Raw genomic sequence first — 24,157 nt, forward strand, 5'->3', positions numbered from 1 at the left:
GAGATGAATCTGTGCTGCACTTTATGTAAACGCTCAGTAGTGAGGCAGTGAGATGAATCTGTGCTGCACTTTATGTTCATGCTCAGTAGTGAGGCAGTGAGATGAATCTGTGCTGCACTTTATGTACACGCTCAGTAGTGAGATGAATCTGTGCTGCACTTTATGTACATGCTCAGTAGTGAGGCAGTGAGATGAATCTGTGCTGCACTTTATGTACATGCTCAGTAGTGAGGCAGTGAGATGAATCTGTGCTGCACTTTATGTACACGCTCAGCAGTGAGATAAATCTGTGCTGCACTTTATGTACATGCTCAGTAGTGAGGCAGTGAGATGAATCTGTGCTGCACTTTATGTACATGCTCAGTAGTGAGGCAGTGAGATGAATCTGTGCTGCACTTTATGTACATGCTCAGTAGTGAGGCAGTGAGATGAATCTGTGCTGCACTTTATGTACATGCTCAGTAGTGAGGCAGTGAGATGAATCTGTGCTGCTCTTTATGTACATGCTCAGTAGTGAGGCAGTGAGATGAATCTGTGCTGCACTTTATGTACATGCTCAGTAGTGAGATGAATCTGTGCTGCACTTTATGTACACGCTCAGTAGTGAGGCAGTGAGATGAATCTGTGCTGCACTTTATGTACATGCTCAGTAGTGAGGCAGTGAGATGAATCTGTGCTGCACTTTATGTACATGCTCAGTAGTGAGGCAGTGAGATGATTCTGTGCTGCACTTTATGTACATGCTCAGTAGTGAGGTAGTGAGATGAATCTGTGCTGCACTTTATGTACACGCTCAGTAGTGAGGCAGTGAGATGAATCTGTGCTGCACTTTATGTACACGCTCAGTAGTGAGGCAGTGAGATGAATCTGTGCTGCACTTTATGTACATGCTCAGTAGTGAGGCAGTGAGATGAATCTGTGCTGCTCTTTATGTACATGCTCAGTAGTGAGGCAGTGAGATGAATCTGTGCTGCACTTTATGTACATGCTCAGTAGTGAGGCAGTGAGATGAATCTGTGCTGCACTTTATGTACACGCTCAGTAGTGAGGCAGTGAGATGAATCTGTGCTGCACTTTATGTACACGCTCAGTAGTGAGGCAGTGAGATGAATCAGTGCTGCACTTTATGTACACGCTCAGTAGTGAGGCAGTGAGATGAATCAGTGCTGCACTTTATGTACACGCTCAGTAGTGAGGCAGTGAGATGAATCAGTGCTGCACTTTATGTACACGCTCAGTAGTGAGGCAGTGAGATGAATCAGTGCTGCACTTTATGTACATGCTCAGCAGTGAGATGATTCTGTGCTGCACATTATGTACATGCTCAGCAGTGAGATGATTCTGTGCTGCACTTTATGTACATGCTCAGCAGTGAGATGATTCTGTGCTGCACTTTATGTACATGCTCAGTAGTGAGGCTGTGAGATGAATGTGCTGCACTTTATGTACATGCTCAGCAGTGAGATGAATCTGTGCTGCACTTTATGTACATGCTCAGCAGTGAGATGAATCTGTGCTGCACTTTATGTATACGCTCAGCAGTGAGGCAGTGAGATGAATCTGTGCTGCACTTTATGTACATGCTCAGTAGTGAGATGAATCTGTGCTGCACTTTATGTACACGCTCAGTAGTGAGGCAGTGAGATGAATCAGTGCTGCACTTTATGTACATGCTCAGCAGTGAGATGATTCTGTGCTGCACATTATGTACATGCTCAGCAGTGAGATGATTCTGTGCTGCACTTTATGTACATGCTCAGCAGTGAGATGATTCTGTGCTGCACTTTATGTACACGCTCAGTAGTGAGGCAGTGAGATGAATCTGTGCTGCACTTTATGTACATGCTCAGTAGTGAGGCAGTGAGATGAATCTGTGCTGCACTTTATGTACATGCTCAGTAGTGAGGCAGTGGGATGAATCTGTGCTGCACTTTATGTACACGCTCAGTAGTGAGGCAGTGAGATGAATCTGTGCTGCACTTTATGTACACGCTCAGTAGTGAGGCAGTGAGATGAATCTGTGCTGCACTTTATGTACACGCTCAGTAGTGAGATGAATCTGTGCTGCACTTTATGTACACGCTCAGTAGTGAGGCAGTGAGATGAATCTGTGCTGCACTTTATGTACACGCTCAGTAGTGAGGCAGTGAGATGAATCTGTGCTGCACTTTATGTACATGCTCAGTAGTGAGGCAGTGAGATGAATCTGTGCTGCACTTTATGTACACGCTCAGTAGTGAGGCAGTGAGATGAATCTGTGCTGCACTTTATGTACATGCTCAGTAGTGAGGCAGTGAGATGAATCTGTGCTGCACTTTATGTACATGCTCAGCAGTGAGATGAATCTGTGCTGCACTTTATGTACACGCTCAGCAGTGAGATGAATCTGTGCTGCACTTTATGTACATGCTCCGTAGTGAGGCAGTGAGATGAATCTGTGCTGCACTTTATGTACATGCTCAGCAGTGAGATGATTCTGTGCTGCACTTTATGTACATGCTCAGCAGTGAGATGATTCTGTGCTGCACTTTATGTACATGCTCAGTAGTGAGGCTGTGAGATGAATGTGCTACACTTTATGTACATGCTCAGCAGTGAGATGAATCTGTGCTGCACTTTATGTACATGCTCAGCAGTGAGATGAATCTGTGTTGCACTTTATGTATACGCTCAGCAGAGATGAATCTGTGCTGCACTTTATGTACATGCTCAGTAGTGAGATGAATCTGTGCTGCACTTTATGTATACGCTCAGCAGTGAGGCAGTGAGATGAATCTGTGCTTCACTTTATGTACATGCTCAGCAGTGAGATGATTCTGTGCTGCACTTTATGTACATGCTCAGTAGTGAGGCTGTGAGATGAATGTGCTGCACTTTATGTACATGCTCAGCAGTGAGATGAATATGTGCTGCACTTTATGTATACGCTGAGCAGTGAGATGAATCTGTGCTGCACTTTATGTACATGCTCAGTAGTGAGATGAATCTGTGCTGCACTTTATGTACATGCTCAGTAGTGAGGCAGTGAGATGAATCTGTGCTGCACTTTATGTACATGCTCAGTAGTGAGGCAGTGAGATGAATCTGTGCTGCACTTTATGTACATGCTCAGCAGTGAGATGATTCTGTGCTGCACTTTATGTACATGCTCAGCAGTGAGATGATTCTGTGCTGCACTTTATGTACATGCTCAGTAGTGAGGCTGTGAGATGAATGTGCTACACTTTATGTACATGCTCAGCAGTGAGATGAATCTGTGCTGCACTTTATGTACATGCTCAGTAGTGAGGCTGTGAGATGAATCTGTGCTGCACTTTATGTATACGCTCAGCAGTGAGATGAATCTGTGCTGCACTTTATGTACATGCTCAGTAGTGAGGTGAATCTGTGCTGCACTTTATGTACATGCTCAGTAGTGAGGCAGTGAGATGAATCTGTGCTGCACTTTATGTACATGCTCAGTAGTGAGGCAGTGAGATGAATCTGTGCTGCACTTTATGTTCATGCTCAGTAGTGAGGCAGTGAGATGAATCTGTGCTGCACTTTATGTATACGCTCAGTAGTGAGGCAGTGAGATGAATCTGTGCTGCACTTTATGTACATGCTCAGTAGTGAGATGAATCTGTGCTGCACTTTATGTACATGCTCAGTAGTGAGGCAGTGAGATGAATCTGTGCTGCACTTTATGTACATGCTCAGTAGTGAGGCAGTGAGATGAATCTGTGCTGCACTTTATGTACATGCTCAGCAGTGAGATGAATCTGTGCTGCACTTTATGTACATGCTCAGCAGTGAGGCAGTGAGATGAATCTGTGCTTCACTTTATGTACATGCTCAGCAGTGAGATGATTATGTGCTGCACTTTATGTACATGCTCAGTAGTGAGGCTGTGAGATGAATGTGCTGCACTTTATGTACATGCTCAGTAGTGAGATGAATCTGTGCTGCACTTTATGTATACGCTCAGCAGTGAGATGAATCTGTGCTGCACTTTATGTACATGCTCAGTAGTGAGATGAATCTGTGCTGCACTTTATGTACATGCTCAGTAGTGAGGCAGTGAGATGAATCTGTGCTGCACTTTATGTACATGCTCAGTAGTGAGGCAGTGAGATGAATCTGTGCTGCACTTTATGTACATGCTCAGCAGTGAGATGAATCTGTGCTGCACTTTATGTATACGCTCAGCAGTGAGGCAGTGAGATGAATCTGTGCTGCACTTTATGTACATGCTCAGTAGTGAGGTGAATCTGTGCTGCACTTTATGTACATGCTCAGTAGTGAGGCAGTGAGATGAATCTGTGCTGCACTTTATGTACACGCTCAGTAGTGAGGCAGTGAGATGAATCTGTGCTGCACTTTATGTACATGCTCAGTAGTGAGGCAGTGAGGTGAATCTGTGCTGCACTTTATGTACATGCTCAGTAGTGAGGCAGTGAGATGAATCTGTGCTGCACTTTATGTACATGCTCAGCAGTGAGATGAATCTGTGCTGCACTTTATGTATACGCTCAGCAGTGAGGCAGTGAGATTAATCTGTGCTTCACTTTATGTACATGCTCAGCAGTGAGATGATTCTGTGCTGCACTTTATGTACATGCTCAGTAGTGAGGCTGTGAGATGAATGTGCTGCACTTTATGTACATGCTCAGCAGTGAGATGAATCTGTGCAGCACTTTATGTACATGCTCAGCAGTGAGATGAATCTGTGCTGCACTTTATGTATACGCTCAGCAGAGAGGCAGTGAGATGAATCTGTGCTGCACTTTATGTACATGCTCAGTAGTGAGATGAATCTGTGCTGCACTTTATGTACATGCTCAGTAGTGAGATGAATCTGTGCTGCACTTTATGTACATGCTCAGTAGTGAGGCAGTGAGATGAATCTGTGCTGCACTTTATGTACATGCTCAGCAGTGAGATGAATCTGTGCTGCACTTTATGTATACGCTCAGCAGTGAGATGAATCTGTGCTGCACTTTATGTACATGCTCAGTAGTGAGGTGAATCTGTGCTGCACTTTATGTACATGCTCAGTAGTGAGGCAGTGAGATGAATCTGTGCTGCACTTTATGTACACGCTCAGTAGTGAGGCAGTGAGATGAATCTGTGCTGCACTTTATGTACATGTTCAGTAGTGAGGCAGTGAGATGAATCTGTGCTGCACTTTATGTACATGCTCAGTAGTGAGGCAGTGAGATGAATCTGTGCTGCACTTTATGTACATGCTCAGTAGTGAGGCAGTGAGATGAATCTGTGCTGCACTTTATGTACATGCTCAGTAGTGAGGCAGTGAGATGAATCTGTGCTGCACTTTATGTAAACGCTCAGTAGTGAGGCAGTGAGATGAATCTGTGCTGCACTTTATGTTCATGCTCAGTAGTGAGGCAGTGAGATGAATCTGTGCTGCACTTTATGTACACGCTCAGTAGTGAGATGAATCTGTGCTGCACTTTATGTACATGCTCAGTAGTGAGGCAGTGAGATGAATCTGTGCTGCACTTTATGTACATGCTCAGTAGTGAGGCAGTGAGATGAATCTGTGCTGCACTTTATGTACACGCTCAGCAGTGAGATAAATCTGTGCTGCACTTTATGTACATGCTCAGTAGTGAGGCAGTGAGATGAATCTGTGCTGCACTTTATGTACATGCTCAGTAGTGAGGCAGTGAGATGAATCTGTGCTGCACTTTATGTACATGCTCAGTAGTGAGGCCGGGCTGTGGAATCGTGGAGTCAGAGTTGGAGTCGGAAGTCAGGGAAACTGAGGAGTCGGAGGTTTGGCTTACCAACACCACAGTCCTGATGATGATCACTGTAAAGCGTTGTGGAATTATTGCGCTATATAAGTGAGTAAAATAAATAAATTACGGACAGCACGCTGATGGATTCATGTGCTGTTCGTTATTTTCACAGACCCATACTTTTTCATTTTCATCCATGATATCGATAAAAAATGGACATATCTCCATGATTTTTTTTTGCGGACAGTCTACAAAAAAAAAAAGAAAAAAAAAAGAAAGGGAAATGAGAACAGCCATATAGATTATAAAGGGTATGTGTTCTATCAGGGAAAAACACGAATAGAACAAATACGTGAAAAACATATGTCTGAATGAGACATCCTATTTAGAGGGCAAGATCTAAGGTCATCCCTCCTTTAGATCAGGTCAAGTTTAACCAGCAGTAAAAGATGAAAGTCTATGCAGTGTTTAAAGAATATGTGTAGAAGATTATAAAATGAAGCTAAACTGCAACACAAGACATGGACAAAAAGAAAGAAAGACTTCTCTTTCTAATCCTACAACCCCGTTAATTCTGCCCCTGACTCTATATTTACACATTCAGGATTTGATGAGGTCTTAGTTGTGGATTCCATCGCTAAATCCTCATCCAATCTGCTTACATTCATTTGCAATGCACGTGAATTAAAAATTGCACATACTGACCGCGATTTTTACACCTGCTGCACGCTCATTACTTGAACAGATTCTGCATGAAAAAGCCACCACAGAATTGTTCCACTGAATAACCATTGGGTTAATCTCAATATGCATCTGCTCGAACGCCCGGGCCAGAAATCTGAGTTTTCAGCTTCGGATTTTTGCTGCAGATTCTTTTTAATATATGTCATCAGCAGATGGCTCAATGGTTATGGCACTGTTGCATTGCAGCACTGGGGTCCTGGGCTCAAATCCCACCAAGGACAACATCTGCAAGGAGTTTGTATGTTCACCCCGTGTTTATGTGGGTTTCCCCCGGGTTATCCGATTTTCTCCCACACTCCAAGAATCTACAGATAAAGAATTTAGATTGTGAGCTCTAATGGGGACATTGATGATGATGTCTGTAAAGTACTGTGGAATTAATGGTGCTATATAGTAAAATAAATAAAAAAGAAATATGGTAAATGTCAGATTTGCTCATGGCAAATCCTGAAAGTGTGAACATAACTTTAAGTCAATGTGGGCAGCACCAGTGTTCCCATACGATTCTTTCATCTGTTTCTAAGATTCCTCCAAGTGTGACTATAGAGTATACATTGGATACATGTGATTACAACAATCACAATTAAACATTTAGTTCTTTACTGACTCTCTGCCTAAAGAGATTCAAAATATTACTTTGCCCAGGAAATACGTGATGTTTTTCTGTTATGCCCACTTAGGAAAGCCTCTGCCAAATATGTGTTGATATGCTGCTAAGCAAATTCAAATGTTTTAAAAGGAAAACGCAAATGCTTTCTTGCTATACCAACACTTGATGATCTGTTTCCAAGGGCAACAAGCATATATTGCTGCTTGCAAAAAATTAATTTGGAAAACAACGTGAAGTCCTATGTGGCAAATTTGCTGTTCAAAACTGATTAAAAAAAATGGGGTTGCTTCCCAAATCTAAGAGTTTTTTGGAGCGGATTCAAAAACTGTTTCAAAAACTCTTGGAAAACTTCTGATGCATTTCTATGGAAAATTTACTTTGCTGTTCATATGAGGAATTTTTTGTAACTTTTTTTGAAATACACTTAATGCAAAGTAGAAAATGCATGGCACTTCTTTGAAATTAATCCTGAAGGAAAACTCTCCAAATTGGGCATTGGCCAATCAAAAGGCTGCAAAAAAAAAATCTTTAAAACACTCTTCCAAAATTCTCTACAGTTAAAGAAAAACTCTGCTCAGTTTGTGCTCCAAAAACTACATGCGCACAAAGCCTACGACTGTTGCAGAGATTTCTTCTAACAAATTTGCAGAAAGTTGGAGTTGATCAAAGCTCTGGTGTCACTGTCCCCGCTTTTGGAAAAACTGAACATCAAGAGGAAGTGAGCGGCCAGCTGCAGCCCTGGCTTAATGTTGATGCTCAATATGTCCTGGGGAGGAGACAGTGACACCAATGCCGATTGGGCACAGGGCTCACGTGTCATTACATCCGCACGAGAGCATCGGGAACGCGAGTGCGGACACCGCTGGAACAGTGCCGGCTCTGGAGGCAAGTAGGAGTGCTTTTATTTTATCGGCGCCAAACATTCAGATCGAGAATGAGTCGTCCTAGTAGTTGACAACCCCTTTAAGATTTAATTCAGTGTACAAAAAAGTGAAGTTTTAAAACTACAATTTATTTAGGCTTGAAGCATTCCTGGTAAGTACCTAATATTTGTTGATTGGGAAAAATTGTTTGTTAACCCATCACCTACGATCAGTAGTTCTAAAGTTTCAAACATATGGCCCGAAGGCCACATGCGGACAGCAGGCATTGGAGCCCCTGTGATGATCACAGCAAAATTGGGGAAATTACTAGAAGATGGGGACATTACGACAAGATGGCGACCAGGATGGGGACATTACTACAAGATGGCCACCAGGATGGGGACATTACTACAAGATGAGGACCAGGATGGGGACATTACTACAAGATGTTGACCAGGATGGGGCATTATTACAAGAAGGGGACCAGGATGGGGATATTACTACAAGAAGGAGACATTACTATAAGATGAGGGCCAGTATGGGCACATTAATATTAGATGTTGGTCAGAATTATTATATGGTGCTAATTATAAGACAAAGTTACTGTTTGTGGCTAACTAGAGGACACAAAGAAAAATAAATGTAAAAATGAAATTCAAAATAAAGTATGAAAAGTTTTTTGACAATACAAAAGGTTTTATTTATAAACTAAACAAAAAAAGTGCATGTTTGTTATCTCTGCACCTGTAATGACGCACGTTATAAAACTGTTACAGAACCCATAAGATGATTGCCATTTAAAAGAATAACATAGAAAAACAAGGCAAAAATGTTCAGAAAAATTATCAATAATTGTAAATAAAAAATAATATGGTATCACTAAAAATGTCATCTTGTCCTGCAAAGAATGCGGCCCTTCAAATTCACATTTTTCTGTGTGGCCCATATACCCAGCCGAGTTTGAGACCCCTGTCCTAAACCATGCTGGACTTACTATGTGTACACCTGCAAATCTAGCTAGGAGAAAATAAGACGTATATACCCACGGCTTTACTATAATTCTGTGCAGTAAATCATCTCTTCTTAAAAGAAATAACATTTCAGGAACCTAGCTGCCAATAAGCAAATGTCATGCATTTACAACCCCTTCACATATTTGACTCATTACACTAAAATCCATTCATCTATGAACACATTGTCCATGCTGCCATACACAGTCTTGTAGATTTTCACTGGCAATACATGTGGACAACAATACAAAAGAGTGATGTCTGTCACAACCAATAACTCATGATCCATGAATAAAGGCTCTTAGGGCAAGTTTTAACAAGCAAGGCAAAAAAGAAAAGACATTTTTGCACAAACTGGTTACCAAAAGAAAGTGTTCACAACACCACTCCTAGAAGGGAGTATCTTAGGTTAACATTACAATTTAGACACACCTAGCTCCCAAGTCACATTATATATAACTATCCATCATACAAGTGCTGAGACAAAAAGAAACTACAGAGATGCAAGCCACTGACAGTATACAGAAGAGGTAGTCTATATTAAAAGGGGTATTACAGCCCATACTAGTGATCACTTATCCAGGCTACTTACGTCATAAAATATAAAAGCATCTAATTCTGTTTCCATCAGTACAGTGATAATGTGCTATGAGGTCTCCCATGCGCAATACATTAGGGATTTCTGCTCTCCCGTCTAAGCAGCAGCTAACAGAGCAGTACTGAGCAGTGTGGCTGTGAATTCAGCTCTGAGATAAAACATCTACTAGAAAGTGGCAGCACACACTAGTGTGCATCTCTCTTGTCCTATTCCTCCCCCTTCACAGACACAAATAGGCAATTGTAATCTGATCCCTTAGTGAGCTGGCAGTTCATCTTGTCTTTAGAAAGAATTTAATGTTTTTCAACGCAAATGATGAGTTCAGCAGGCTTGGGGAGGTTAAGAAGTGGCTCATAAGTGGAGTAAGAAATATGTCTATGTTTAGATATATTCCAAGTTTCTTATATTCACCTGAACTATAATTTTATGCAAAGTTTGTTGAAATGACAGCGACAATTTAATTCATTATGCCTGTCAAGTATCTCTACAAAATAAAAATAGACAACAAATTCTTTGGCTCGGTGGCAAGTACAAAACTGAAAAATTCTGAAAGAAAAATATAACATTTTGTACATTTTAATCATGTCCTACATTTCATTTGTCACAAAAGTGTCCTTAGCTTATAAAGCCTGAACAACAAGTTCCAGACCAAAATGTCAAGCAGCCTATGTGAGGTACAACCATGAAGGAGGCAGAATTACAGACAGGAATTATTTTCTTTACCCCCTCTCCATTCTCAAGACATATGTGGGTTACAGTGGGTTGACCCGGATCCATCCAACATTTATAGCAAGCTGTGCTGCAGCTGTCAATGAAAATTTCAGATTAATGTTATGACTGATTGGTGTTAAGCCCTCTCCCATGCACAACATATAGATGTTCGGCTAATAGCTGTCTCACCCATGTCCCCCATACAAAGGCACGCTCAGGCGAGAAATTCTGTGTTCTCCGAGAGTTGCTACAAGACGTCTCTGGTGGCACATTATCTCTCATAGAGCAAAAGAATCGGGACACAGATGATGTTGGGGGAGAGTCGAGGCCTCCATACATATTAGCCTGGTGGCCGATCCTGTCGATATTGCACCAGCCTTAAAAAGAGGACAGCATTTTCACTTTCAAATTTGGCCTTTCTTTTTGGATATGTGCAAACGCTAAGTATTTGGTGCACAAATTTCTGCACCATTTCTGCAACTCTTAGCATTTTTGCCGCTGCGTTTTTCCTATCATTTAACGGTACCGCTCTCCAGAGTAGCCGGGTCTAAAAGCAGCGCAGTGTAACCCACACAAGGCTCCATAGGCTTTGTAAGTGAAATTCAGTGGACTACATCGGACCTGCGTGGGATTTTTTTTATTTTTCAACAAAGTGGTGAATCAGAGAGAGTATGGGGGGAGTGTTTATTTCAATAAAGAATTTTTTGTATGTTTTTCCTTTTTGTTACTGGGTTAATAATGGGGGTGTCTGATAAGACACCTCTGCATTACTAGCACCAGAGTTGGATGCCAGCAGGGTTTTTGGACAATTCACTGCTGACATCAACCCCAAGCCCCATTACCCCGATTGCAACCGCACCAGGGTAATCAGGAAAAGCAAAAGAGAAGCACCAGAATTGGCGCATCTCATTTGATGCTCCACTTCTGGGGTGGCTGCGGGCTGGTACTTTTGAGCTGGGAAGGGCCCAAAAACCATGGACCTTCCCAGCCTGAAAATATCAGCTCACAGCTGTTTGCTTTACCTTTGCTGGTTTCATAAATTAGGAGGAACCCTACGTCGTTTTTTTTCATTTATTTATTAGCTTCATACAAAGCTGTACAACAAGCTCCATATGCAAGGCACTAAAGGGTGCAATTATATAACTTCCAGAGATAGGTAGATATGAAAAAAACACACTGCAAAAATGCTGAAAGAACTGACATGCTGCAGACTTGAATCTGCATCAAATCTGCAAGTCACAAATAAGCAACATGTGCATGAGACTTCTCATTCACTTTGCTGGCATAAGGAATTCCTTCAGGTTTTGTGACAAATCTGCACTGAAAAAACGCAGCAAAGACGCAATGTGTGCACACAGCCTAAGGCTATGTTCACACATGCTGGGTTTTTTCAGGGTCACAAATCTGCAGCAAAACCTAATCTCTGGCAGAAAATCATCTGCGTCAAAAATGCAGGTTTTGCTGATTTTTTTGTGTGTTTTTCACTGTCCTTCTGTCTCTATTTATGCATGTACATAAAGTTATGTGAAAAAAAAGAACCCCATTCTATTTTGCCATCAAAAACACTGATGCAAATTTTGGTGCGTTTTTTTTTCACCACCCATTACTTCCTATGGGTGAAAAAACGCTAAAAAATGCTGTGACATGCTCTATTTTCCAAGATGTGTGAACAGAGAATTCTGGTTTCTCATAGACTTTGCTGGTGCTGCAAAACACAGCTGAAAATTTGCATAAAAATCTGCAACAAAACCGCTGAAAAACCCAACATGTGTGCCCACTATGCGTTTTTTAAGTGTTTCCGCAGCGGCAATTCTGCTGCAGAAACGCTTAAAAAATGGTTAGTAGAAGGCCTGCCATGCTCCCCAATGATAATCCGCATGTGCTGTGCACATGCTGCGGAAATTTCCGCTGCGGATTATCATTGCGGAAAAAAACGCAGCACTACCAATTATTTTGCAGATGCGCTGCATTTTTGCCGCCATTGACCTTCATTGGAACGCATGGAATCCGCATCACTGGATCTGTACATGCGGATTACATGAGTTTCAATGTGCAGATGGTACCCGGGTGTGGAGGACAGGCGACTCTCCTCTGGACCCGGGTACCATAGAACCTGTAAAAAAAAGAATAAAATAAAAAATTAAATATTATACTTACCTTCTGATGGCCCCCAGTCTCCTTGTCTTCGCTTGCCGGCAGATCGCGGTGGACTTATGTACCTACGCTGACGTCATTTAGTCATGTGACGGCAGGTCCTTCAGTGTAGTGTACCGCGAGCTGCTGGCAAGCCGGGACGGAGGAAAGCAAGACTGCGGGGGCCATCGGAAGGTAAGTATAGATTTATTTTTTTATTTTTATACATTCTTTCGGTCACACTATATAAATCCATGCCGGTAGTGTGACCAAGTTGTCAAGCACTTTCCTCGTGATGCTAAAAATCGCTTGGAAAGCGCTTGACAACCCGCATGCGGAAATGCATGTGAAGAACGCTTCACATCCACATGTCCCTGGCAGGAAAACGAATGTACAATCCGCATGTACAATCCGCATGTACAATCCGCATGTACAATCCGCATGTGTTTTTTTCTGCCAGGGAGATGCAGAAATGCTCAGGAAAAAATCCAGAGCATTTCTGCATCGTGGGTACATAGCCTAAAAGTTGACCCCTCAAAGAGACTGTTTCATTCAAGGTGAGAGTAAATTTTTAAACAGGAATCTTATCTCAGAAGAAAGGTACCAGTGACCTGTGTGGTGATTTACATAAGAAGGAAGCACAATTCATCTTCAGTCAGGAAAAAAAGGAAATGCAAACAGGTGGAGACACAAAAACAATCATCATAGACTCAGGACTATTTTTAGACGTTAGTATTTAGCAGAACTAGAACTAGTAGACCGGCTGGTAGATCTGGAAATATCTGTCCACAATGTATGTTTCGCTCATCTATGTGACTGATCAAACAAGGTACAGTTACAGTCATCTAACCAAACAAATAAACTCATGCAAATTGTGATCAATACTATAAAGCCTATGTGCCCACGATGCAGAAATGCGATTTTAGCATCACTTGGAAAGTGCTTGACAACTTGGTCACACTATATAAATCCATGCAACCGGCATGGATTTATATAGTGTGACCGAAAGAATGTATAAAAATAAAAAAATAAATATATACTTGCCTTCTGATGGCCCCCGTTGTCCTTGTCTCTGCTTGCCGGCAGCTCGCGGTGGATTTAAGGACCTGCCGACATCAGCGGTCGCGTGACCCGTCACATGACTAAATGATGTCAGCGCAGGTCCTTAAGTCTACCACGAGCTGCCGGCAAACAGAGACAAGGACACCGGGGGCCATCAGAAGGTGAGTATAATGTATATTTTTTATTTTATTCTTTTTTTTTTTTACAGGTACTATGGTACCCGGGTCCGGAGGAGAGTACCAGACCCGGGTACCATCAGCACATTGGAATGCATGGATTCCGCATCTGCAGATGCAGTGATGCGGATTCCATGCGTTCCAATGCAAGTCAATGGCGGCAAAAACGCCGAGCTTCCGCAAAATAATTGGTAGTGCTGCGGATTTTTCCGCAATGATAATCCGCAGCGGAAACTTCCGCAGCATGTGCACAGCACATGCGGATTATCATTGGGGAACATGGCAGGCCTTCTACCAAGCGTTTTTTAAGCGTTTCTGCAGCGGAATTGCCGCTGCGGAAACGCTTAAAAAAAGCATAGTGGGCACACAGTCTTACAGTCACCTAACCGAACAAATAAACTCATGCAAATTGCATCCCCTTAAATGGGTTGTCTGGGGAAAAGACTGCATCACCATTCATTATCTATGGAGACTGCTGGAAAAAGCAGAGCACAGCCCTGGGCGGTCCCATAAAGCAGTGTTCCCCAACTCCGGTCCTCAAGGCCCACCAACAGGTCATGTTTTCAGGATTTCCTTAGTATTGCTCAGGTGATAATTACATCACTTGCACAGGTAATAATTCCATCACATGTGCAATACTAAGGAAATCCTGGAAACATGACCTGATGGTGGGCCTTGAGGACTGGAGTTGGAGAACACTGCCATAAAGAATCAATGGAGCGACAGTTGCTCCATTCTAATGGGGTGATCATCGGGCGTCCCAGCAGTCAGACCCAATCTGATCTATATGATGATAGGCCATAACTATTTTTATTAGAACATCTCTGATTGTGCAAGCATCTGCATTCAGCCTCATTCTCTTGAATGGAGATGTGCTGCAGTGGAGGGGCAGGAGTGGTGAGCAGTAGGGTCACCACTAGTGTTGAGCGAGTATGTTCTATTAACCCTTTCGGCGAGTATGCTCGGGCCGAGCTCCGAGTATTTATAGCTGCTCGGTGATATGGTTGAATCGCTCCCTGCATGATTTGCAACTGTTTGACAGTTTTATTACATGTGAGGAATGTGTAAGAAATAGACATTCCTCACATGTAATAAAGCTGCCAAACAGTTGCAAATCATGCACACGGGGGAGCGATTCAACCATATCACCGAGCAACTATAAATACTGGGAGCTCGGCCCGAGCATACTCGGACAGAACATACTCGCTCAACCCTAGTCACCACCAAATATAGATCATGGAGCTTAGCAGAACAGTTGATTTGGCATTTATTTGCAATTTAGAACTATTTCCACTACTTTTGTTCATCTTTTAAAATAAATCACTTTATGAATTAGGCTGTGTGCCCACTATGCGCTTTTTAAGCGTTCTCGCAGCGGCAATTCCACCGCGAAAACACTTAAAAAACACTTGGTAGCTGGTCTGCAATGTTCCCCAATGATAATCCGCATGTGCTGTGCACATGCTGCGGAAATTTCCGCTGCGGATTATCATTGCGGAAAAATACTGGTTGCATGGATTTATATAGTGTGACCAAGTTGTCAAGCACTTTCCAAGTGATGCTAAAATCGCTTGGAAAGCGCTTGACAACTCGCATGCGAAATCGCATGCTAAAAACGCGTGATAAACAGTTGTCCCCGGCTGAAAAAACGCATGTACAATCCGCATGCGTTTTTTATGCCAGGAAGATGCAGAAACGCTCAGGAAAAATTCAGAGCATTTCTGCATTGTGGGCACATAGCCTTAGACACATCTGTTATCTGGTGTGTGCTACCCTCAGAAATTTCTCAAGTAAGTTATGTCACTGTATTGGTGTATATAGCCATGAATGTTAGCCTTGCCCTGTCCCACCCATGCTACACAAATATTGGCATAGCTAGCTGGGACTGGCTTGAAAAATGTCTAATGTCAAAATATTTTTTGTTCAACTTCAGACTAGCAAGTCATTAAGATGTTTTACACGAGAATTCTGGCGTGCACACATTAAATGGGGTATTCCATGAACAAAGTACTTTTTAATCAATAGATCTTGGAATAATAATAAGTTCCACAATTGGATGAGTTTAAATAAAATGTTCCTGTGCTGAGATATTCTTATAAATGTTCCCCTGCTGTGTACTGTGTAATGACCGTGTCTGACCGTACAGGGACATGGTCTGATTATACCACATCGCCTGGGCAGGGGAGGAAGCAAAAGAGTATACAGACAGGACAGCTGATTCTTTCTGTGAGGTAAAACAAGTTTTTCAACAGGTAGAGAAATGTTTTACTTCACAGAAGGCAGCATGCTGTAATGTCCGTCCGTCCCTGGCCAGGAGATGTGGTATGATCAGACCATGTCCCTGTACGGTCAGACACAGCCATTACACAGTACACAGCAGGGGCACATTTATAAGATTATCTCAGCACAAGGAGATTTTTTTTTTTTTTTTTTTTTACACATCCAATTGTGGAAGTTATTATTATTCCAAGATGTATTAATTAAAGTATACTTTGTTTGTGGGAAAACCCCTTTAAAAGGGAATTTGTCGTCAGGTTTTGCTACCTCATCTGAGAGCAGAATAATGGAGGAAAATAGAGACCATGATTCCAGTGATGTGTCACTTACTTACTGGGTACAGCAGTTGTGAGACAAAGTTTTTAGATGTAGCAGAGCTCAGAAAGCTAACACCCCCGCCCACCACAGCTTTCTGTGTACTTTGTATATTGAAAGTGAGCTGCTAATCAGTGCTGGGGCAGAGTTGGACCAGGATGCACAGGAGATGTAGTCCTGTAGTGTTAATCCCCTGCTGATAAAACACTCATTGCATTGAAACAACTCACAGCGTAATAACTGACACATCACTGAAATCAGTGTCTCAGCCCCTACCTCATGCTGTCTTCAGAATAAATGGCAAAAACCTGCTGACAGATTCTCTTTAATAAATCGTTTTGTGACTACAGCTCCTATGAAGACCTATAGGTCTCTGTGGTAACCAACTACAAACTCCAGGGAGTCTGATCCTGTAGTCCGATAGCCATCCTTATGTCCTTTACTATATGCTATCCTAACTTACCAAATGTATGAAGTAGGGATCAGACTACACAGGATTTGAAAGTAGTCTGTTACCATGGAAACAAAGCTCTGCTTATTAAAATCCTTACAGAATACAATTGGTTGGAATTGTGTACAGCTTTAGAGCATAGGCCACTTTAAGAATATTTTCCTTGCCATGTCTATTTAACCAATATACAGTCAAAACAGGATACAAAGCACAGACCGGAGAGCAAATGTTTAATGTTACTTCTATTATTCAGATCGTAGTACCCAAAACACTAAACCGTTCACAATAAACAGCATATCCTCACATGGACGCCTCTCATGGTCTGTGCAAGTCAAAGGAAAATGCTACTACAAAAAGCAGCATATCTGTATCTATTATGTAAATTAGGTTTCTGGCGTTTTTTTCACTGTGTTGTTTTCCAACTTTTCTTCATGTTTTGACACTGCAATTTTTGTCTCTTGTTGGCATGTCGTGCTTTAAATAAAGCTTTGTTTTTCATGCTTCCTGTTACTTGGCTTTGACAGTACTTTATTGATACAGTTATGTGTTGATTACTTGCGGTTTTAGTGCTTTTCCATGGCAGAAACGCACTAAAACCCCATGTGTAAATTCCACAGGTAAACAAACGCACATCTAAAGCTATTATATGGGGAAAACCTGCAGATAAAACTCAGTGTACTAGAAAGAGAAATTGACATGTTGTGGATGTGAAACCAGCACCGCAGGTCAGTTTACTCTGAGGGGAAAAAAAAGCTCAGTAGGCAGGAGATTTCTATAAATCCCATCCACTGTTGGAAATGTAAAATGCTCCATTTTTGATTCAGCGAAAATACATGGAGCCAAAAACTCATCATGGGCACACAGCCTTAGGCTACGGCCCCACTATCAGTATTTGGTCAGTATTAGGTCAGTATTTTTAAGCCAAAAACAGGTGAGGAACAATCAGAGAAAAGGTATAATAGAAACACGTCACCATTTCTGTATTTATCATCCACTCCTGGTTTAGGCTTACAAATACTGAGGTAAAATACTGACGTGTGCACGTGGCCTAAGGCCCCAATTCATTAAGACTGAAGTTTTTTTATACCTCAGACTTAAAGATGGGCATGCAGGAATAAGACACACCTAATTCATTAAGGGGAGCAGGACACCTAATGAATTCTGCACATCTTATCAGTGGGGGCACCTCTCCAGTAATGCCACTCCATTCAGGCACTGGCGTGACATTTCTGGAGTAAGGACCACCACCACTTTTAATTCATTTATTAGACGGGTGTTGCCACGCTTGTCCCCAGCTACACCCATTTTTGGGGATCTACCAAAAAGTGAGTGGCGTGAAAATGCCAAAAATTTTGCAACATTTGAAGGTGTTTTTTCTGGCGTAATCACCAAAATATATTAGGGCCAGTGTGCACATACTCTTACATGATCACTGTGAGGGGCTTGTACAAACGATGGTTCATGAGTTCATTTGTATGAAACCCTTTACGCTGCTGTCGACAGCATATCCCCCGGATGTACCGCCAAACAATGCTGATTTTTAGGTCGGAAACTGACTAGATTGTTGCAGCTTTTCTGCTGAACTAAAAAGCATCCTGATGGCTGCCACATGCAACGCGCCAACTGACATGCTATATCACCGAAGGCGCTCGCTATCTACCCACATATAAGCCCTGTATGGAATACAAAACTGTGCGGTAGTCAAGAAGTAGACAAGTCACTAAATCTCAGCATTTTGAGCAGCGAACACATACACGAATCAGTCAGTGCGGCTTGACGGACAGCTGAAGGTTGACTAATAGCAGTAGCCATGAAATGCAGTGCAGACCCCCAGATCTCCCCCAGTCCAGAGATAAGCATCCATTTATTCATCCTAATGGGGACGCTTCACAATTGTCATGCAAAGGAATTCTCAGAGAGATCATTTACATATTCAAAGTGAAGCTGAGCCTCCATACTGAAGCAGCCTATGGAATGGCTGCCGGTGTTTCCGGGCTACTTTGCATTTAGTGCCTGCATTGTGAAGGGAGACAATATGTGGCCTGTGCTGTCATTGTGTCCAGTATTACAAGGCACGAGTGATTATGGTTTCCGGCCCCTTCTCATGTGCAGGTGCTGGAGTGAGCTTCTTCCATCTTGTCACTGGCATGAATCCTGAGGAATCCACTAACAATGCACAGGATAGCAGTGAGAGGCATCCCCTCCTCTTCCAGGAAGAATGGGCAGGTGGGGGTGGGTGAGAGAGAGGAAGACGGATCGGATTGCTTTAATCAGATCCCAGAGCAGGTCTATGACACAGCAATCTTTATATGCCGGGCACACACCTTGGCTGCGCACACATGTACCCAGGCAAATGCCGGTTTCTGCCTGCCGTGTGTATACAGAGCTTATTACCAATCACTTGTCACTCACCACTATTCATATGCTTGGAACCATATTGACAAGGGTTTTTTTTTTTTTTTATTGAAAATCCATTTTTATTTCTGATTATTTTGCCTAATTTACTTATGGCAATTATTATGACACCTGGACCCATAGCCTGAGATATATCCTTCAGAAAATACCATAGAGCCAAGGTCCATACATCAGCTATGTACTGTATGGGCCAAATACCAACATAATACCAGTGCCATCTGCAAGTGCCCACCGTGTGAGTAAGCCGGATAACACGACAAACCACCAAAACGCCTGTCAAAACCCTTCTATTGTATTTCCTACAATAGAGAATCGCTCCAGGCTAAAAGTGCCAGTGTGTGCATGGGGCATCTGATGGGCGAGGAATCACAGCATATATGGTGAGGAACGCAAATAACTGATTATATAATAAAGCCAAAAGTATAGATCCTAATTATAGTACACAGCATACCACAACTCATCATGAGTAACAAATACATTATTCTCCAGCTGATTGCTGTAACGCAGCTAACAGAAACATGGTGGTGAGACGCATATATATAGGTGCATATATAAATATACATACATACATACACACACATATATATATATATACACACACACACACATGTGCTACACACACTGTAGATCTCTCACACATTCCCATGTCATCATTTATCAGCTCAGCACAGTGATGCCATTATATAAATACTGAGCAGTGTATGGCTCCCAGATCAGCCCAAATACATGTCCTGCGTATGGCATGGGATATATTGCATGGGCTGTATGGCATGGGGTGTATGGCATGGGATATATTGCATGGTCTGTATGGTATGGGATATATTGCATGGGAGTATGGCATGGGCTGTATGGCATGGGATATATTGCATGGTCTGTATGGTATGGGATATATTGCATGGGAGTATGGCATGGGATATATTGCATGGTCTGTATGGTATGGGATATATTGCATGGGAGTATGGCATGGGCTGTATGGCATGGGATATATTGCATGGGGTGTAAGGCATGGGATATATTGCATGGTCTGTATGGTATGGGATATATTGCATGGGCTGTATGGCATGGGGTGTATGGCATGGGATATATTGCATGGGCTGTATGGCATGGGGTGTAAGGCATGGGATTTATTGCATTTTCTGTATGGTATGGGACGCATGGAATGCCAGGCACAGCCATGTTCCTCACTCGCACACCATGACAGGGAATCTCTCACGCACTGGAAGGGCCCGATCATTCATTCAGTCTGGTGATGTCGCAGACACCAGGGCCACATACACCGCAGCTCCGATCATGTCGTGATAAGGACGATACCTGCAGGCAGGACTGGAGCGGATCTGGCGCTGCTCTCTCACTGATCGCTGCTCATCCTCCTCGGGGGTCACGTGGAGCGGCTCACCAGCTGCGCCCCATCTTTGCCCCCGATGTCACGGATCGTCCACGATGACTCAAGGACAACAAACAAGTAAGAGACGGAGGCGCTGCAGCCGGGCCAGCAGATTGTGAGGGAGAGAGGGCGGGGACAGGTCAGCAGCGGGAGAAAGGGAGGCAGGAATGGCAGCAGGCGCACGGCTCTCCACACTGAGCTGGGTAGATGGCGGGGGCTCTGTATCGCCGCTCTGGGGACGTGGGCAGAGCGGGGCGGAGGATAGTGTGCGCGGATACGTGCACCCCTCCTGCCGCTGGATGGTGCAGTCCATCAATCCGCAGTACCTCCGATCCGCTCTGTGCAGGTACCGTGCATTAGCCATGGGGTGCTGTGCCGGGTATGGCAGTGCACAGCAGCCGGCCACACACAGGGCTGATCTGAAAGGGGCTACCATGGAGACCGCTAGTAGATGCCCGGATTTAACCCCCTGAAGACCACGCCAATGTTTGGCCTTGAGGAGCAGTATTTTTGTGGGGTGAGGGTGCCGATCATAATCGTTTGGTTATTATTTTAGAACACTATGAATGTGAGGAGTATTGATTCATTTATACTAAATTATAGTTGGGTTAAATAAATATTTATTTCTCTGCCAATCACTTTAAAAAGGGTTTCCTGCCATAACTGAATAAAAACACAAAAAAACGTCCCACCTCTTAGGGTATGATCATCGATGCTTCCCCCACCAGTCTCAGATAACATCATCCCAAAATGGACATTGACTGCTGCAGCCAATCACCTGTCAGGTAACATGTCCATGTCAAGATGTTACTGCAGGGACATTAAACGGTTAAACCCCAAAATCAAGTTACCCCTACATAACATTCATACTCTGGGATTCCAACTGCTGGGACCCCCTAGCAAACCCAAGAACAGGGCTCTAGAACCCCTAAGATTGGGATCTGCAGCCTGTGCTGGACGGAGCCGACATTCATTGTCTATGGGACTGACAGCTAGCCGACTGCTGTCCTCACCAGTCCCATAGACAATTATTGGGGCAGAGACCCTGCAGGTGCGCCTCTGCTCAATTCAGGACCCCATTCTCAAGATCACTGAGGGTCCAAGAGGTCAGACACCCAGCGATCAGAAAGCTATCTCTTATGCCAAAAGGAGAGGCAATAATTTGATTTTTGGGGAAAACCCCTTTAAGTAGAGACTGGCGGGGGACCCAAGAGGTATCAGGACCAGAGTGGCGGGATCAGTAATGTGTTGGATATCATTCGATGTTGTTTTCATCCTGCCAGAACATCTTTTAAATTAGGCAATAGATCAGGTTGTTACTGTTAGGCTCTGTTTACACGCAGCGTTTTAGCTACGTTTTTTTTCTGCAGTCAAAACCTGCTCTCTTGGCAGTAAAAATGCATTCATTACCCCAATTTTTCACGCTGTTGTGTTTTTTTTGTACCGTTTTTTCACTTTCTCATTGCTTTCTGTGGGTGAAAAAAATGCTGAGAGAAGTGACATGCTGCGGATTTCAAAAACAGTCAGGAATAAAAAACAAGCGTGTACATGAGATTTCTGACATCTCGTACCTTTTGCTGATACTGTAATAAGCAACTTTTAATTTGAATTAAAAAAAACGGATTTCACAATATCTGCAGTTGATGACATTCTGGGGACAGGTTTGACCACAGCTGTGACATCTATTGATACAACATGGTTGAGTTGCTGCTGCAGCGTTGCTCATCTGGTCATGGTGCATGAGAAGGACAGGAGCAGAAAATACATTAGACTCAGATCATCATTATGTGTGATAAGCGATGCTGCAGCAAACACTTCTACTACCAATTGTAAGATTTCTGAAACCAACCACCTAGGCACTTACACCAGTTAATGTGAGAGATAACCCAAATTTCTTTTCCCATGGTACATTGACTGGGGGGTCCTGGCTTTGCCCCTCGTTTGAAAAGCATACAGGTGCATCTCACTAAATTAGAATATCATCAAAACATTCATTTATTTCAGTTCTTCAATACAAAAAGTGAAACACATACATTATATAGAGTCATTACAAACAGAGTGATCTATTTCAAGTGTTTATTTCTGTTAATGTTGATGATTATGTCTTACAGCAATTGAAAACACAAAAGTCATTATCTCAGTAAATTAGAATAATTATCAAAAAATACCTGCAAGGGCTTCCTAAGCGTTTAAAAAGGTCCCTTAGTCTGTTTCAGTAGGCTCCACAATCATGGGGAAGACTGCTGACTTGACAGATGTCCAGAAGGCAGTCATTGACACACTCCACAAAGTCCCAGAGTTCCAATTTTCATTTGGAAATCAAGGTCTCAGAGTCTGGAGGAAGAGTGGAGAGGCCACAATCCAAGCTGCCTGAGGTCTAGTGTGAAGTTTCCACAGTCAGTGATGGTTTGGGGAGCCATGTCATCTGCTGGTGTAGGTCCACTGTGTTTTATCAAGACCAAAGTCAGCGTAGCCGTCTAGCAGGAAATTTTAGAGCATTTCATGCTTCCCTCTGCCGACAAGCTTTTTGGAGATGGAAATGTCATTCTCCAGCAGGACTTGGCACCTGTCTACACTGCCAAAAGTACCAATACCTGGTGTAAAAACAACAGTATCACTGTGCTTGATTGACCAGCAAACTCGCCTGACCTTACCCCATAGAGAATCCATGGGGTACTGTCAAGAGGAAGATGAGAGACACCAGACCCAACAATGCAGATGAGCTGAAGGCAGCTATCAAAGCAACCTGGGCTTCCATAACACCTCAGCAGTGCCACAGGCTGATCGCCTCCATGCCATGCCTCATTGATGCAGTAATTGATGCAAAAGGAGCCCGACCAAGTATTGAGTGCATATACTGAACATACATTTCGTATTTTAAAAACATTTTTCAAGCTGTTGTTATAAAGTATTACAATTTACTGAGATAATGACTTTTGTGTTTTCATTGGCTGTAAGCCATAATCATCAACATTAACAAAAATAAACACTTGAAATACATCACTCTGTCTGTAATGACTCTATATAATACATGAGTTTCACTTTTTGTATTGAAGAACTGAAATAAATTAACTTTTTGAGGATATTCTAAATTTAGTGAGATGCACCTGTATGTGCTGGCAGATCCCATGAGGCAGATCTTTTTCTTTGCAGACCCACATGGTTGATTGACAGCAGTTTAAGGTATAGCATCCTTGTCCACCCAGTAGTAACCATCTATAGGCAATATGGCCACATACTATGTGGCTTGCGGATGAAATGCCCCAGGGTCACGCACCCCTCCACCCCTCAGGTATCTTTCCTTTTAACCTATTTTTTGTCTAAGGCTGCATACCTACGATGCGGATTTAATGCGTAATGCGAAAACACATTAAAAATGCATGTTAAGTTGTCTGCCATGTTTACAAATAATAATCCGCATGTGCTGTGCACATGCTGCGGAAATTTCCGCTGCGGATGATCATTGAGGAAAAATCCGCAGCATTACCATTAATTTTGCGGAATCGCAGCTAAATTGCTGCCATTGACTTGCATTGAACCGCATAACATCTGCATGCATACAAGTATGCATGCGGATGTTATGCGATTCAATGCGTGGGTGGTACCCGGGTCTGGAGAAGAGGAGACTTTCCTCCAGACCCGGGTACCATAGTACCTGTAGTTA

General features: G+C 42.9%; 1 protein-coding gene across 4 annotated transcripts in view; it reads right to left on the reverse strand.

The window, feature by feature from the left end:
• Window positions 1–20,867, reverse strand: part of WASF1 (WASP family member 1) — a 118,526-nt gene extending 97,659 nt beyond the window's left edge. For 2 of the 4 annotated variants that reach the window (XM_073675849.1, XM_073675850.1), the window contains exon 1: window positions 20,421–20,865. The gene's annotated coding sequence lies outside the window, so the exon portion shown is untranslated. Of the gene's footprint in view, window positions 1–20,420 lie in introns of all 4 variants that reach the window. The other 2 variants (XM_073675851.1, XM_073675848.1) reach the window with 2 other exon arrangements.
• Between the last annotated feature and the right edge of the window lie 3,290 nt (window positions 20,868–24,157).

This window comes from Phyllobates terribilis, unplaced genomic scaffold (genome assembly GCF_046119375.1).
Source record: "Phyllobates terribilis strain yellow unplaced genomic scaffold, ASM4611937v1 Scaffold_3__8_contigs__length_932513732, whole genome shotgun sequence".
Taxonomy (NCBI): domain Eukaryota; kingdom Metazoa; phylum Chordata; class Amphibia; order Anura; family Dendrobatidae; genus Phyllobates; species Phyllobates terribilis.